Source organism: Pongo abelii, chromosome 6, assembly GCF_028885655.2.
Source record: "Pongo abelii isolate AG06213 chromosome 6, NHGRI_mPonAbe1-v2.0_pri, whole genome shotgun sequence".
NCBI lineage: Eukaryota > Metazoa > Chordata > Mammalia > Primates > Hominidae > Pongo > Pongo abelii.
In genome coordinates this window covers 143,353,981-143,372,072 of record NC_071991.2, presented here as the reverse complement: position 1 = coordinate 143,372,072, position 18,092 = coordinate 143,353,981, and the positions used below count along the sequence as shown (strand labels likewise).

Below are 18,092 nucleotides of genomic sequence, written 5' to 3'. Positions count from 1 at the left end.
CCTGCCACTCAAGTAACATAGCACCCAACCAGTTGTTTTTCAGTTTTTGTTCCCCTCAAGTAACATAGCACCCAACCAGTTGTTTTTCAGTTTTTGTTCCCCTTCCCACTCTCCCCCTTCTTATTGTCTCCACTGTTATTGTTCTCCTCTTTGCCTATGTGTACTGAATGTTTAGCTCCTACTTGTGAGGACATGCGGCATTTGGTTTTCTGTTCCTGAGTTAATTCGCTTGGGGTAATGGCCTCCAGCTGCATTCATTTTGCTGCAAAGGACATGATTTTGTTCTTTGTATGGGTGTATAATATTCCACGGTCTATATGTATCACATTTTCTTTATGCAACTCACCATTGATGGGCACCTAGGTTTATTCCATGTTTTCGTTACTGAGAATAGTGCTGTGATGAAAATATGACAGCATATGTCTTTTTGGCAGAACGATTTATTTCCTTCTGGGTACATAACCACTAAAGGCATTGCTGGGTTGAACAGTAGATCTGTTTTAAGTTATTTGAGAAATCTCCAACCTGCTTTCCACAGAGGGTGAGCTAATTCACATTCCCACCAATAGTGAGTAAGTGTTCCCTTTTCTCAGCAGACTTTCCAGCATGTATTCTCTTTGACTGTTTAATAGTAGCCCTTCTGAACCATGTGAGATGGTACTTCACTGAAGCACAAAGATTTCTATTGTGCTAACAAAGTTTGTGATGTAACAAAAAGAGTTATCAGAAGATGTTTTAATCATTCTAATTTTAAGTGCTATAGCGTAGAAGTGAACACTAATGGCTACATGAGGTATATCTCCATGGTTAATGTTAGAATATCAACCCATAACAAAAGTTAGTAATTTTTTTCGAGATGACTGTAAACAGCACACTGTGCTAAAGTCCTTTCCATTCATCATCTTAATGTTTCCACCTGAGATTATATGAGATTCATTTTGCTATTGGCCTGATTATAAAATAAGGAAGTGGAGACATAGAAAGACTTAGTAATTTGTTCACATACAATTTATTTACTCACGTTGAGGTTGCTAACCCTTGGATGGGGTTTTCTTGGGGTCTTTATTGTTGTTGATGATGCTGTTGTTGCTTTCTGCTTGTTTTTCTTTCAATGGTCAGGCCCCTCTTCTGTAGGGCTGCTGCGGTTTGCGAGTTCACTTCAGACCCTATTCATCTGGTTCACTCCCACGCCTGGAGATGTCACTCAGGGAGGCTGGAGAACAGCAAAGATGGGTGCCTGCTCCTTCTTCTGAGATCTCTGACCTCAAGGGGAACAAATCTGATGCCAGTATAGGGTGTCTGACCACCCCCGTTAGAGAGTTCGCTGGTTCAGAATGGGCTTATTTTGTTACTAAACCATGAACAACTTACAGACTAGAATGGTGGCTTTCATCTCTGCAGTCCACTCTATTTTCAGTGCTTGGTATCTTGGGATGGATGACACTTTCAATCAAGGCATGATCACATGCAAAGGCCTGGATCATTTCCCAAAGTGTGGGATCTTCTTAAGAATAGGGAAACCTTGGGAATCCTGGATGAAAAGAAGTTTTCTTCAGGTTTTTGGAGAAGCTCAGCATTTGCCATCTGATGGCCATTAAAAGAAAGGACGGAGAAGTTTCCCAAGATTTACTGTAAGACTTGTTCAAAGTTCCCTGATTGGAATCTCCCTCCATATGAATGAGCCTGAGGTTTTGGGAGGCAAGGGTTTTTTTTTTCCTTTTTTTAGTTTTCTGAAAGTAATTTATTTTATCAGAGACCTGCAAAATTAAACTGGAAAAAACACACAGACTCTTATTTTAAGGAGAGAGAAAAAATCACTGGATCTAGCCCTTGGTATATGAGCTTGATCTTGCTGTGAGGGATGCATCTACAAGGCATTTAGGCATAGAACAGCTTCAAATTTAGTAGACATGATAGAATATCAGAGGATTTTTTTTAATCTATTCCTAATCAGCACTCTAGATACTAGTGAGTAAGAATCTCCAGGAATGTCAGTTAGCTTCTAGTATTTTACAGACTTTCAAGAACTCAGTGTCTGATAAAAACACCATGGCACAGCATTGCCTTTCAAGATGAAGGCCATCTTTTCATCAGAAATTGTATACACACTGAATTAAATGTATGGACCAAGGTACAGTCAACATGAAATAAATTAATACTTAGCACTTCTTGCCTACTGGCTAAAATCAAGTGTAGTATGAATTTAATACTTATTCTAAAATGGCTAAACACTGACCAAAGAGAGAAAAAAAATAGGTAACATTTTTGTAATACTTATGATGTGACACACTTGGTCTAATCACTTAGCTCTAATTTGCTTCATCCTCAAAGTATGAAGTTGGATATTATCATTACCACCTTTTAAGAGATGAAGAAATTGAACACAGAGAGATTTAATTATTTGCCCAAGGTTACACACCTAGTAAGTAATGGGACTGGATGAATTTAAATCCAACAGTCAAGCAGCAGAGTCCATGCTTTTACCACTGTGTTATATAACTTCTCAAATTCACTGGCCTCTAGATAGAATCCTTTGAGTTTCATGAATAAATGTGCTTTGATGTGTCCTTTCTTGAGACTGGAGCTCTGCCAGTAGTAGGCTATTTCTGAGGAAGTATTCTGAAGTCTCCTGGTAGAGAAATTACCTACTGGGACAGCTGGCACACCCACTTGTGTCTTTTTGGATTGACAGCACTCTGTCAGTAATCAGTACCTGCTGCCTCACAGGTACAGGTCACATTGTGCTCACTTATTTTCTACAGTTCTTTGTAGCTCCTACCACAACTGGCCATGTGTGTTGGGGACCTCTGATCTACTGGTTTGTACTCTTATACTTCCTGAATTTTGCAAGCCTATGGTTGGAAAATACTACATAGGGATGGGTCCAGGTTTTGTGGAGCCTCACACTTATACAATAGGGGAGCTCTTTAAGGAAAATAATATAAAAAATAAAAATACAAAAATAAATGTGAAAATATACATATTTATTTAAATTAGAGGCTAATCAAAATTATAGTTTATAAATATTACATTACACAAATGACCCCCAAATCCAGAAAATGTATTTATATTAGAACCTGACATTCTTTTATAATACTTTCTCCAAAAATTTTTCTACTCTGTCTCTTCATATGACAATTTTTATTTTTTTTCTGTTTAGAGAATACAGCAATAATTTGCTCTTTCCTCTATCACAATTGTATTTTTTAAAAATTAAGGATAGTTGGGATTCACTAAATGTGTGACTTCTCACACAGATATATGCAATGTTTATAGTAGTGTTACGGTTTTGTTTTTCTACATTCCAGGAATTTTGATAAATTCTATTTTATGTGATTCCTACCAAAAAGAAACTAGAATGTGTTATAATTAATATTTATTATTATTATGAGTCAGAGTCTTTCTATATCTATCAGGCTGGAGTACAGGGGGGTAATCATAGCTCACTGCAGCCTGGATCCTGAGCTTGATCGATTCTGCCACCTCCACCTCTAAAGCAGCTGGGATTACAGGTACCAGCCACAACTACTGGCTCCTTATAATTGTATACTGTATTACTGAGTGTATTTTGACTAGAACTGAGCTTCCACTTAGACTAGGAATTAATGCGAACCAAATCCTCTGATATGATTTGGCTGTGTCCCCACCCACATGTCATCTTCAATTATAATTCCCATAATCCCCACATGTCATGGGAGGGACCTGGTGGGAGGTAATTGAATCAATGGGGTGTTTTCCCCCATGCTGTTCTCATGATAGTGAGTGAGTTCTCATGAGATTTGACGGTTTTATAAGTGCCTGGCATTTTCCCTGTTGGCACTCATTCTCTCTCCTGCTGTCCTGTGAAGATGTGCCTTCTGCCATGATTGTAAGTTTCCTGAGGCTTCCCCAGCCATGTGGGACTGTAAGTCAACTAAACCTCTGTCCTTTATAAGTTACCCAGTCTTTGGTATTTCTTCACAGCAACATGAGAATGGACTAATACGTCCGTCATCTACTATTTTATAAACTGTGAGAAGTTACACATTTTATAAACTGGATGAAAGGAAGAATTTTTAACAGAAAAGCTCTGGCTCTGCACATTTCAAACCTTGTTTCTGTTTCACTGATCACATATTTAATGCCTGGGTAACATAGAGCATGTTTATTTCTAAATCTAAATCTATATCTCTTATTCTGGGAGAACCATACAATGGCTTTTCTTTGTAGCCAATTTCCAGTAGTCAAAAATTCATTAGACATGGAACTGATTTTAACATGTGTTATATACTTTAGTATCTCACTACAACAAAACCAAACTACATCCATCCCCAGCTCAATCTCCTTTCAGTAATGTCCCCAAAATGATCATAGGTACTTCAACATCATCAGACACAAGAAGGAATATGATGGAAAGGCAGCTGGAGTAGAACAAGAGAGTTGTTTTTATTTTTAAATGCAGTTAAAATACCTTAATATCTGCAGAACACATCTTAATCAGTCTGGGCTGCCATAATAAAATACTGTAGACTGGGTGGCTTAAACAACAGAAATTTGTTTCTCACAGTTCCAGAGGCTGGAAATCTGAGATTGAGATCAGTGTGCCAGCTTGGTCAGTTTCTGTTAAGGGCTCACTTCCTGGCTTGCAGACAACTGCCTTCTTGCTTTATCTTCATTTGGTGGCAGGGTGGGGCATTGGGGGCAGATTCCCTGTCTCTTATTCTTTTTACTTGGGCATTAATCCTATCCACAGGACCCCACCATTATGACCTTGTTTAACCTTAATTACCTGCTTAGAGACCCTATTTCCAAATACAGTTGCATTGGAGTTAGGGCTTCAACATGAACTTTTGGGTGGCACAGTTCAGACCACAGCAATATGACCATGTGAATATATTGCTACAGTCTTTTCCAGGGCCTAGAAAGGAGCCCATGCAAGTGAGGGTCATAAAACTCATGTTTTATTAGCTTTGTAGTAAATTCAACTCTGCCTAATGTCTTAGAAAAAACCTTTGGAAGGAAGATAGGTGGGGTGAGAAGAAGAGATTAGGGCATCTGTTCTTCTGAAAGATAGCTTGAACACTTCTAGATAGCTGCTACCAAAGGGAAAATGTGGCTCATTGAGCATTAGCAATTTTCCAACATTGTCCATTGTTGTAACGTCTCTGACTCTTTCCTCTTATGTTTAGCAGGGAAAAAGAAACAGGCTTGTCTTCTTATTGTGGTAAAAACTACAAAGAGAAGGAAGATGGAGTGAGTGTATCATCTTCTACAGAAAGTCTTAGTAGATACAGGGAATAGAAACCCGTGAAACAATATCAGCCTGCCAGGTTTGAAGATGGAGTTAAAAAAAAAAAAAAAGTTCCTGGGGGCTGAAGTAAATTAATGGGAAACTTAAAGCCACTGGAACCTCGTACTTATCTGAACATAAGCTGTAATGGGCTGCACCTCAGCAAAGCAGTCACACATAGACTTAATTTCTTTTCTTTTTTTATTTTATTTATTTATTTTTTTCTTTATTATTATTATTATTATTATTATTATACTTTAGGTTTTATGGTACATGTGCACAATGTGCAGGTAAGTTACATATGTATACATGTGCCATGCTGGTGCGCTGCACCCACCAACTCGTCATCTAGCATTAGGTATATCTCCCAATGCTATCCCTCCCCCCTCCCCCCACCCCACAACACATGGTACTGGTACCAAAACAGAGATGTAGATCAATGGAACAGAACAGAGCCCTCAGAAATAATGCCACATATCTACAAGTATCTGATCTTTGACAAACCTGACAAAAACAAGAAATGGGGAAAGGATTCCCTATTTAATAAATGGTGCTGGGAAAACTGGCTAGCCATATGGAGAAAGCTGAAACTGGATCCCTTCCTTACACCTTATACAAAAATCAATTCAAGATGGATTCAAGACTTACATGTTAGACCTAAAACCATAAAAACCCTAGAAGAAAACCTAGGCATTACCATTCAGGACATAGGCATGGGCAAGGACTTCATGTCTGAAACACCAAAAGCAATGGCAACAAAAGCCAAAATTGACAAATGGGATCTAATTAAACTAAAGAGCTTCTGCACAGCAAAGGAAACTACCATCAGAGTGAACAGGCAACCTACAAAATGGGAGAAAATTTTCACAACCTACTCATCTGACAAAGGGCTAATATCCAGAATCTACAATGAACTCCAACAAATTTACAAGAAAAAAACAAACAACCCCATCAAAAAGTGGGCGAAGGACATGAACAGACACTTCTCAAAAGAAGACATTTATGCAGCCAAAAAACACATGAAAAAATGCTCACCATCACTGGCCATCAGAGAAATGCAAATCAAAACCACAATGAGATACCATCTCACACCAGTTAGAATGGCAATCATTAAAAAGTCAGGAAACAACAGGTGCTGGAGAGGATGTGGAGAAATAGGAACACTTTTACACTGTTGGTGGGACTGTAAACTAGTTCAACCCTTGTGGAAATCAGTGTGGCGATTCCTCAGGGATCTAGAACTAGAAATTCCATTCGACCCAGCCATCCCATTACTGGGTATATACCCAAAGGACTATAAATCATGCTGCTATAAAGACACATGCACACGTATGTTTATTGCCGCATTATTCACAATAGCAAAGACTTGGAACCAACCCAAATGTCCAACAATGATAGACTGGATTAAGAAAATGTGACTTAATTTCTTTTCAAACAAATGAAAGAGGGATGCTATTGGTCTTAATAGACTGTAGTTGACTTTGCTGCCCCCTTCCTGTAGAACAACGACCTCTCACTTTTTTGGGGGGACTTGAGGCAACTTTCTGTAGAATGTATATTTCTCAGCTCCACTGATGTCAGATGTGTTCATATATGTGTTTTGACCAGTATGAGCAGAAGGGACAATGAATCAGTTCCCAGCAAAGCTTGAGGAATTATCTTTTCGATTTCCTGTTCTTTTTCTCTCACCAGATAAGCTTCTCACCAGATAAGCAAGTCCCAGACGGGGGCTGCTTCTTTGACCTGGGTCCTAGAATGACAGAGACATAAAGCACAGCTGCTATAGTCAATCCTCAGCTCCCATATATTGGGAGTAAGAGAAAATCTGCAGTTGCAAGTCACTAACAGGCTGGCCTTGATGGTTATATTTGAAGTGAGGCCACAGTGAAGAAGAGAGGATGACAAACCTCCGCGACTATTCAAGTACCTGAACTGCTGAATGATCATGCTTTTGATAATATATTTTCAGAAAATAAAATACATGTGAAGGCTGGAGAATGAGCTGGAGAAAGAAGAATGTCCATGCTGGTCAGGGAGTTTTTTCAGTAAGAATGAACCTTTGAACTTTTTACAGGATATGAAGTAATTCACCAAAGAGGAAAGTGAGGATGACATCTCAGCAGGGAGATGACGATAGAAAAGGAAGAAAAGAGCAAAATACGATGAGGTCTGGAAAGCATACAGAAGAGTTCCACTTAAGTAATGTGTAGTATTGAGTATTTCTAAACCTCAGTAATCTAAAGTAAATCAAAAGGGGTTTAGATTTCAGTAAGAATCACTGAGAAGTCAAGAGTTTTAAGTAGATGCTGAGACCAGCTCGGTCTGGGAGACCCTAACCCAGCGGTGCTAGAGGAATTAAAGACACAAACACAGAAATATAGAGGTGTGAAGTGGGAAATCAGGGGTCTCACAGCCTTCAGAGCTGAGAGTCCTGAACAGAGATTTACCCACGTATTTATTAACAGCAAACCAGTCATTAGCATTGTTTCTATAGATATTAAATTCACTAAAAGTATCCCTTATGGGAAACAAAGGGATGGGCCGAATTAAAGGAATAGGTTGGGCTCGTTAACTGCAGCAGGAGCATGTCCTTAAGGCACAGATAGCTCATGGTATTGTTTGTGGCTTAAGAATTCCTTTAAGCAGTTTTCCGCCCTGGGCAGGCCAGGTGTTCCTTGCCCTCATTCCAATAAACCCACAACCTTCCAGTGTGGGCCTTAGGGCCATTATGAACATGTGACAGTGCTGCAGAAATTTTGTTTATGGCCAGTTTTGGGGCCACTTTATGGCCAGATTTTGGGGGGCCTGCTCCCAACAGTAGAAGCAATAAAGTTAGATTTTTAATTTAAAAATGGATGATGTTGTATGCAATGCTACCGTTCAAAATATTTGTTTAGTGGCTGAAAATAAATAGTGAGAATCTGTTGTTTGCTAATTGCTCATCAGTGCTCTGTTTCATAAAAGGGTTTTAGGGTGATGTCAAAAACTTTGAAGGGCCTGGAATTTTACCCCCTTAAAGCTCATAAGCCATTCTGTTATCCCATGAGTACACAGGCAGAAGACATGAGATTATTGGGTCAGAAAGAAGAGACATTACTACTCACAGCAACAACCCTGTCCACAGCTTCAATTTGTTGTTTATTTCCCATTCTCATGTTCCCACTTGGGGAAGAGTAATCCACAAAGCCTAGATGGATGCCTATAGACACAGTGAGTTGAGGTACAGAAAGGAACACCGAGCTGGGGGATTTATAGTTAACAGAAGCAAGCTTGCATTTTGTCTAAGAAAGGTTACTTCATCCTTCAAGGATCTCACTGCAGATGTGATCCTGGTAAATGGCCCAAGTAAGGAGCTCTGGGAGCCTTGCATTCTTGACATATCGAACAAGAACACAAAAGAATGCTCAGGTCGCATAGAGGATTTTATCTCCTAACAGGTAATTGCATCATTAGATACAGGAAAAAATGTGTTTCAATTTTATTTTGTATTAAAAATCTAAGGATAAATTATATTTAAATATTTTCACCCTTTAAAAGGGAACAATACAAGAACTTATGAGTATGTTTCAAATGAGTAAACTTATGGTTCCAGTGATCACCATTACTGAGCACATTAATTATCACTCAGTGGAATTTCATTAGCTACTGTGGTGGCTTTGATTTTTATAAAGTTTAATTATTTTTTCCAGTCTATTATTATACACATATGTTAAAAAGTAAGTTACAGGTATAAGCTAATGAATTAACTTTAAGATGCTCATCACAACTACAAGTTGCACTTTATTGATCAAAGATTTTAGATAGTATATTAGAATGTCTCTGGTAATAAAAATAAAAGTTTAAAAAGAAAAAATTAGTGTGAATCATATTTGGTTTTTTTTATTAATTTGTAATAAATACAATTTATAGTTTATAGATGTATTACTTTTATTGATACATTTCAAATATTATCTTGAACACTTTGCTCAGCCTGCTCATTAGAAATAAAATGTAAGAGGAAGATAAATGAATTTATTTTTAATAAAAAATTCAAGATTCAGAATTTAGGTAAAAGAGGCCATTTTTTGGTCTAGATATGGTGGCCTAGCTATATTACTTTACATATGCATATTTTGAAAATCAGACTCCAAAATAATATACATTAAAATGTCATTTTGAAACTTTATAATTGTCACTAAAGTATTTTTGTCATATAAAAAGTTAAAGTAAATTAAAGAGTGTGCTACTTTTTAAATAGAACAAAATATAATTATGTACTAGAACTGTGTCTGGAACATTTATATTTGTCAAATAAATGCATAATTATTATAAAGATTGTCTAAATTTAAAAAGAGATATTTATTGAGTTACACTGTAAGTGATGCTAGGCCTACATTGGTGAGCAAAATAGATATCTCTTTTGTCCTCATGAAGCATTACTATCATGGAGAACACAGAAATTATTACATAATAACAGAAATGATTTCCCAGTAAGACACTATTATAAGTGATATGAACAAAAATAATGGGATTCTGTGAAGGGGCATAAGAGGATCTATTTAAACTGTGAGATACAAGACAATATCTACAGGAAGGTAAGGTTTACCATGTGTCCTAGGACTAAGCAGACCTTAACCAGGAACCAGGGAGTGAAAGAATAAGCCCTGGTGATGGGATAGCATCAATGAGGCCACTTGAGGTGAGAGAAACTCCAGCATTTTTACAGATACTGAAAGACATCCAATGTGGCTATCATGATGAGTGAAACTGGCATAAGATGAGCTGCAGTCGGGTAGGCAGAAGAAGCCAGGTGTAGTGGATTGAATGGTGGGTCCCGAAGATATCAGATCTTAATCCCTGAAGCCTGTGAATGTGATTAAGTTGAGGGTCATGAGACGAGATGTTAACCCTGGATTAACCCTAAAGAAGATTAATCCTAAATGTCATCACAAATGTGTTTTTAAGAGAGAGGTAGAGGAACATCAGAAACATAAAATAAGGCAATGTGAAGATGGAACAAGAGACATTTAATGATGATGAAATTGACAACTGGAGAGATGCGGCCTCAAACCAAGGAGTCTTGGTAGTTACCAGAAACCAGAGAAGGCAAGGAAGAAATTATGCTCTAGACTCTCTGGAGAGAAAATGGCTCTGCCAACACCTGGATTTTGAACTTCTGGCCTCCAGAACTCTTAGAGAATACATTTCTTTTGTTTTAAGCCACCTAGTTTGTGGTAATTTTTTAGATCATTCACATTTAAGGCTCTAAGTGCAATAGGAAGGAATGGGTAAGTTCTTCTGCAGGGTTTGGTATTGTCTATTTAAGGGGCAAAAATAAGTCACTATAACTTCCTTGTGGATAATAGACTATAAAAGTCACTAGGAAACCTAGGAGACCAGTTAGGGGAGGCCACTTCAGTAGTTCCATTGAAAGATGAGTAAATGATAAGCCTGGAATTCAAACCAATAAACTCAAAGCAGCAAAGCAGTTGAGTAAATATTAATAAGTAATAGGTCATTTTGCTTAATATATTCTCCTGAGGCTTTATTTAAGGGAGACTTAAATCTCCAATGATTTCTATGTATTTACCTTCTTGGCAACTATAAGGAAAGTAATAGGTAAGTTTCCCAAAATACAGCATCCACATTTAATATTTGTTTTGCCTATACACTTGAAACTTTTAGATTACAGACTCAACTTTAATATATATTTACCTTCTTCATTTTTCTTAATCACATTCACAAGTATTAATTAGATGTGTTGATCAGGAGGAGATAAACTACGACTATGTGAGTTTCATATAATTCCCAAAATAAAGCAAACTTAACTAATGGATAGACTTCATTGCAACTCATCCTCTTATCACATCTCCCAAAGCTGCCTATGGAGATCACAGAAAGTTTAGTTTATGTGGAAAGAAGTCTACTAATTCAATGAGGATATATGACACAGTTGTGAATAGGTGTTTTCTCCAGATTATATATGTACAATTTAAACTTTAAAGTACATATATGTAAAGCATAGATTAACACTTGCTATGACCAGTATTAGGGACAAGTGGGGTAGCATATAAAAGAGTGATTCATGTACATGTAATACAATGGGATGATTATCAAATTCTAACTATTTGCCAGGCACTCTTCTAGGCTCTTAACATGAATTAACCAATTTGATCCTCTCAATAATCTTATGAGGTAGGTGTTTTTATTATCATTTTCTCTTAAAGGTAAAGTCACTGAGGGACAAATTATTTGACTAGGAGTAGCCGACAAGACGGTGGGAGAACTGAGATTTGAACTTCAGCAGACTCACTCCAGACCTACAAAACATTGTATTACAATATGATTTTGATTATTTTAAAGTTGTTTATATTAGCACATTCAAATAATAAAAAGCATGATTTCCATAAGATGTTAGAATCTTTGAAACAAGTGTCAGTCCCTTAAAGAAAACAACTAAGTTGTCTGCTAATATCTGCCACTTTGCCACCGCTCACATTTTTGACTGTACTGTGTTCTTCTGAATAAACGACTGATTGATGAGTAAATACGTGAACTAAACAATTTTAAGGCTGACTGATAAACTCAAGGCCAACCAAATTGTTGCCCAACTATAAGATTAATTATTAGAAGAAAATAAAATGTTGAAAAAACAGCGGTCACGTTTTAGGGGAATTATTACACTTCCTCACACCAATTATTTCAGGGAGTTTTAGGCATTTTACAATTCATATTTCCTTGTTTGTATGGAAATAGTAGTATCTGACCTATCTCATAGGGTTGAGTATCCAGGCACTATTGTATGTCAAATATGACTTAGATTCTAAAACACAGTCCTCTAAGTGAGGGTGGAGGGTGGGGAGAGATGGTTTGGGGATGATACTGTTCCATCTCAGATCACCAGGCATTACAGTCTCATAAGGAGCAGGCAACCTAGATTTCTGACACGTGCAGTTCACAACAGGTTTCCTGTTCCTATGAGAATCTAAGGCTGCTGCTGATCTGCCAGGAGGCGGAGCTCAGGAGGTAATGCTCACCTCCTGCTGTGAGTCCCTTTTCCTGACAGGCAGTGGACCAGTACGGATCTCCAGCCTGCGGTTTAGGACCCTGCTCTAAGTTTAAATAATTCAATACTGAATACTTTAAAAATTATTTTCTGAACTTACATGATAGATTCTATACAAATTTTCAATAAGCAAAAGAGATGGGTAGATAGAGATAGGTAGATAGATAATAGATGTATAAATAGAATATGATAGATAAATGAGAAACAACAAGAGATCTCTAGAATATCCCTAAAATTAATCTAATTATTGGAAGCCTGTATACTGTTAATTAACATCTCCCCCTTTTCATTACCCAAACTTAAAGTGCAAAAATTCCCTATTTCCTCACTATATAATAAATCTTATTCAAACAAAAGAACTCTAACATAATCCTCATTGTTATTTATTATTTAAAAGCCTTTCTTGCCTAGACTTCTATTTACATGATGTCTTTCCTGGGTCATTACCGATAGCTCAGAGTCCATTATCCTGTAAGCATTGTTTAGAATGCAGTGCAAACCTGTCCACTCGTTCTCACTAACCCTCATTTTGTCCTGCAGATGATCACCCTTGTTAGCCCTGCATTTCAGTACTGAGAAGAACATGGATCAACTAAACCATTTCCTATACTCCCTTTTCCAGTACATATGACAAAAGATGAGACATCACTATTTATGTCTCTCTCTCTCTCTCTCTCTCTTTCCAAATCATCCTTATTTATTCTGGTCTGTTTATTTTAATTTACAGGCTAGTTCTAAAAATAGGGAAAATGTTTTCTTTTTTCTCAATTATGTGATAAATTATCATGCATTGCAGTCTTCTGTGTGGAAACCTCTCAAGACTTTGAAAAAGTAAAATACATTTTTATAACATTTTCTTTATTCATGCACTTACTTCATCCTCTCATATAACTTCAACTTAAAAAGCTGGTTTTCCCACACACACACAAAAATGAGCTTTAAACATGTAAAGCTTAAAAAGCTAGCTAGTTGATGCATTTGGTTTTGTGTGAAACACCACAAAAAAAAATTATGCATTTTTTACTTAAAGTTGCTAAGTTGAATGTTCCGATATTTCTTATTAAGTGAATTAGTTTCTTCACGGCTATTTTGTATGATAAAGTGGTTGATGTTTCAAAAACATGAAAATGAATACTTTTAACCTCAACTGTAAATTGAGAAAGTTTGTTAACTATTAAATGATTATTTTTCTTCTTTTGCAGAGAGAAAAAATGCACCAGGATTTATTGCAGCCATTAAACAATGCATTTAAGTTACATTAAGGAATCCAGTTTTTCTTTATCTAGTCTAAGATACTTTAGACCATAAAACTTCCCTAATGATATTTTAAACTAAACACTCATTTCTTCATGGAATCAGCAACATGATTTTCAAAAATTATTGTGCTTAAACAAGAGCATGAAAATTAACAAACAGAAAAACCTGAATGAACTTGAGGCAACAAAAATAGCAAAAAGAATGATCAACCAGACAGTAATTTTAAAATACAGTTTTTTAAATCAATTTCTACAACTGTCAACATGTGCGATTCAGTGTTAATAAAGTAAGCCTAATATCTTAGATTTAAAGATACAAAATACGTTTTATGCTGAGTATTTCTTTAAAAGGTCATGCAAAACCCCTATTTGGTAAATCAAATCATAATGTTGCTTTGGTCTACGTTATACTTTGATATATACTCTCACAGAAAGTCTTTTGGATACAGGATAAAGTAAAAAAAAAATACAGAGTAAGTCAGTTTTTAAAAATGTATATATTTAAAATAAAAATAACTTTTTCATAAGGCATTACTAAGAATGTTCAAATTAAAGAGCTCTCTTAAAGGGTTAGACAAGAACATCCTTGCTCTGGGCTGACGAAGACAGTGCTGACCTGCTTCATGCTGGCCGTGGCCAACAGGTGGCACCAACCCCCTCCTATAAAGACAAGCACATCAGACCCCATGAGTGGTCCTCTAGGTGTGTCACACAACTCCAAAGAGAAATCTTGGCAAGGAATAGCTCATATTTTTGTGACCACCTATTGACCATCTGTTGACTATTTTCTACGACAACAACCAAAATGTTTTTTTTTTTAAGCCTTAAATGTTTAACTTATTTTCAAATGCAACAAAATGAAACAAAGAAACAACCCTCTAGGAGAGTGAGCCCAGGAAAAGGGAGATGTGTATTGTGCGCTAGGCTTAGCTTATTCAACCATTTAGAACAATACTAAAGATTTCAGGCCGGGCATGGTGGCTCACACTTGTGATCCCGGCCCTTTGGGAGGCCAAGGCGGGCAGATCATTTGAGGTCAGGAGTTCGAGACCAGCCTGGCCAAAATGGTGAAACCCCCGTCTCTACTAAAATTACGAAAATAAGCCTGGCGTGGTGGCACGTACCTGTAGTCCCAGCTACTTGGGAGGCTGAGGCAGGAGAATTGCTTGAACCCGGGAGACGGAGGTTGAAGTGAGCTGAGATCTCACCATTGCACTCCAGCCTGGCAACAGAGCGAGACTCTGTCTGAAAAAAAAAAAGGTTTCAGAAACCGTAAGAAATATTATTCAAAATATTCTTAATGATATGTTGATAATATGAAATAAATTACAAAGTTTGAGATGCATCTCCCTAGAGATTACATATAACGGCCTCATATAGATCTAATTTTGTTACCATTTTCATCTCCACATATCTTATCAGCATGGGGGTGCCCTAGGGTAAGGAAGGGGAGGTAGATCAGGATGCAAGAGCAGAAAACAAGCGATGTTTACCTGTACATGAAGATAAGAACAAAGGCAATAGTTGCTGTTTCTTTGAACAATGGACTTTAGAAAGATGATTTTTCTAATTTTTGCAACCATGACACATTTATTTCTTCATTTCTCCCAGTGTTTGCCCCACTCTTTCTCCACAAACCATACATTAAAAAATTATTAAAAAGTAGGCACAGCCAGGCACAGTGGCTCATGCCTGTAACCCCAGCACTTTGGGAGGTCGAGGCAGGTGGATCACAGGTCACAAGTTCGAGACCATCCTGGCCAACATGGTGAAATTCCGTCTCTACTAAAAATACAAAAATTAGCTGGGTGTGGTGGCACATACATGTAGTCTCAGCTACTCAGGAGGCTGAGGCAGGAGAATTGCTTGAACCAGGGAGGCAGTGAGCCGAGATCCTGCCACTGCACTCCAGCCTGGGCAATAGAGCGAGACTCTGTTTCAAAAAAAAAAAAAGTAGGCACAAAACTTCTAACAAAGTAACAGTATATTCCTCTCTTCCTTCTGAATACACATGCTCTTCTGCAGTGGTAAACACTGCAGTCTAGGTTCCTTCTTCTGTTCTGTCACTTTGCATACACACACACACACACACACAGAGAGAGAGAGAGTAATAATGTGTATTAGCACATATATGTTGAATTACTTTCAACAGTACTTTATATATACCATCTAGTGCTCCCAAAGTGCTAGGATTACAGGCATGTGCCACTGCTTCCGACCTAACTTACAATTTTTTATGATAATGTTCAACATTTCAAATTCTGATTTGTAACATATTCTTCCTTAATAAGCAGAAAACTATTATCTGCTCAAATCTTTTGCCTATTTTTAATTGAGTTGCTGAGTTATCTTGGGTCTTATTTCTTTATCAGTTTTGATGATCACTGCCTATTAATTAAACAGTTTAGATAATTTAATGTAACTATTGTTATGGTTGGTTATTAATTTGCCATTTGCTGTTTTCTATTTGTCCTATTTGTTCCTGCTCTACTTTTTTACTTTTTAATGTATTATTTTAGATTTAGTGTATTTTATGGTTCCGTTTTTTCTTTATTGTTTGACTTATTCGCTATAATTCTTTGTTTGCTTGTGTTTTTGATTGTCTGCTTTCAATATTTCCTTTTTCTTACATTACAAATTTTTATTATAATCTACTTTCAAATGATATGATACCACTTAGTGCATAGTATAAGAATCTTACAGAAGTATATTTTCATTTTTTTCTACTATCCATTCTGTCATTAATGTCATATATATTATAAAACTTGCAATCGAATATTACTGTTTTTTATTCAAAGAGTCACTTATCATTAGGAAATTTTTACATAATAAGAAAAACTTATATATTTATCCACATAATTGCCCCTTTAAACTCTTTAATCCATTGTGTATAACCAGATTTCAATTTGGTGTCATTTTACTTCTCCTTGAAAATTTTCTTTTAAATTTTTCTTCCTTTATTTTAGACATATTGCTTCACTAACTTTTGACTTGTCTTATTTCCTCTGAGAAATCTACCTATTCATATCTATGTATGCACTGTTTGGTTTTTCTCTGCTTACTTATGTATTTATTTACCCCTGGTTTTAAGCAACTTGACTATAATGTGTCTTCAAATAATTTTTGTCATCACTATATTTAGGGTTCACTTAGCTTCTTGGATCTGTGGATTTAGCTTTCATCAAATTTGGAAAAAAATTTTACTATTATTTTTTCTAATAGTATCATTTCTAACTTTTGTCCTGCCCCTTCTCTCTTTCTGAGATTCCAATTACATTTATAGTAAACTGCTCAAAATTTGTTTCACAGCTCAATGATTCACTATTTATTTTAAAGCCCTTTTTCTTTTCTTAATTTGGATAATTTCTATGTCTATTGTCAAGTCTCTTAATCTTTTATTCTGCAATTTCTAATCTTCTGTTAACTTCACCAGTTCTATTACATATCAGATACTGTAGTTTTTATCTCTCAAATTCAAATTGCATCTTTTTATATTTCCATGTTTTATTTAACAGATTCTCATTTCCTCTAGCTTCTTGTGCATATGGAATACAGTCATAATAACTGTTTCAGTGTTATTGTTACTAATTCCGCAATCTGTGTTTTGGCGCTAGTTTTGATTGGGTGATTTTTCCCTTTTACCGTGGGTCGTATTTCCATGCTTTTTTGCATACCTGGTCCTGTTTGAATAGACACAAACAGGCGATACTTACCTTGTCATGCCTGTACCTTTGCATTTCTATAAATATTGTTGAGCTTTGTTATTGGAACAGTCAAATTACCTAAAACAGCGTGATTTCCTGTCTTACTTTAAGGTTTTGTTAAGCAGGACCAGAACAGCATGTATTCTGGGTCTACATTTCCCCAGTGGTTGAGCAAATCCCCTCTGAGAACTCTACCAAATAACCAGTGAATCAGGAGGTTTTCCACTCTGCCTGTGGAGCTAGGAACTGTACTTAGCTCCGTGTGAGTTCTGAAACGTGTTAGGTAGTTTCCTCATAAATAGGCACCGATCAGGACTCAGCTGAAGACTCAAGGGGACCCCTGCACATCTGCAGACTGCTTTTTCTGTGCAGCTTCCTCCTCTGGGCGTACTGGCTGTGAACTCTACCCGCTCCTCCTATGGACTCTTAATCCCCTCTCCTCAACTCATTGGGAGTGCTGTGCTTGCCTGGGTTTCTTCTCACTGCCAGACAGGCAGGAAATTCTTTTTTTTTTTTTTTTTTTTCTTTTCTTGAGATGGAGTTTCACTCTTGTCGCCCAGGCTGGAGTGCAACGGCACTATTTCGGCTCACTGCAACCTCTGACTCCTGGGTTCAAGTGATTCCCCTGTCCCAGCGTCCCCAGTGGCTGGGATTACAGGCACCCAGGCAGGAAATTCTTTACAGACAGGATACCGTGTCAATAGTAAAGCTCACCTTGTTTGTTTCCATCCATAGGAAGAACTGCCCTTAATTGTGTATCTTCAAGGCTTTGAAAAATGTTGTTTGGGCCGGGCGCGGTGGCTCACGCCTGTAATCCC

General features: G+C 37.0%; 1 long non-coding RNA gene across 1 annotated transcript in view; it reads right to left on the bottom strand.

Moving 5' to 3' along the window:
* LOC129060513 (uncharacterized) overlaps positions 1-18,092 on the bottom strand; it is a 257,216-nt gene that overhangs the window by 45,227 nt on the left and 193,897 nt on the right. Inside the window, exon 3 of the long non-coding RNA XR_008527299.1 lies at positions 14,695-14,815. This is a non-coding gene — a long non-coding RNA (uncharacterized LOC129060513). The remainder of the gene's footprint in view (positions 1-14,694; positions 14,816-18,092) is intronic.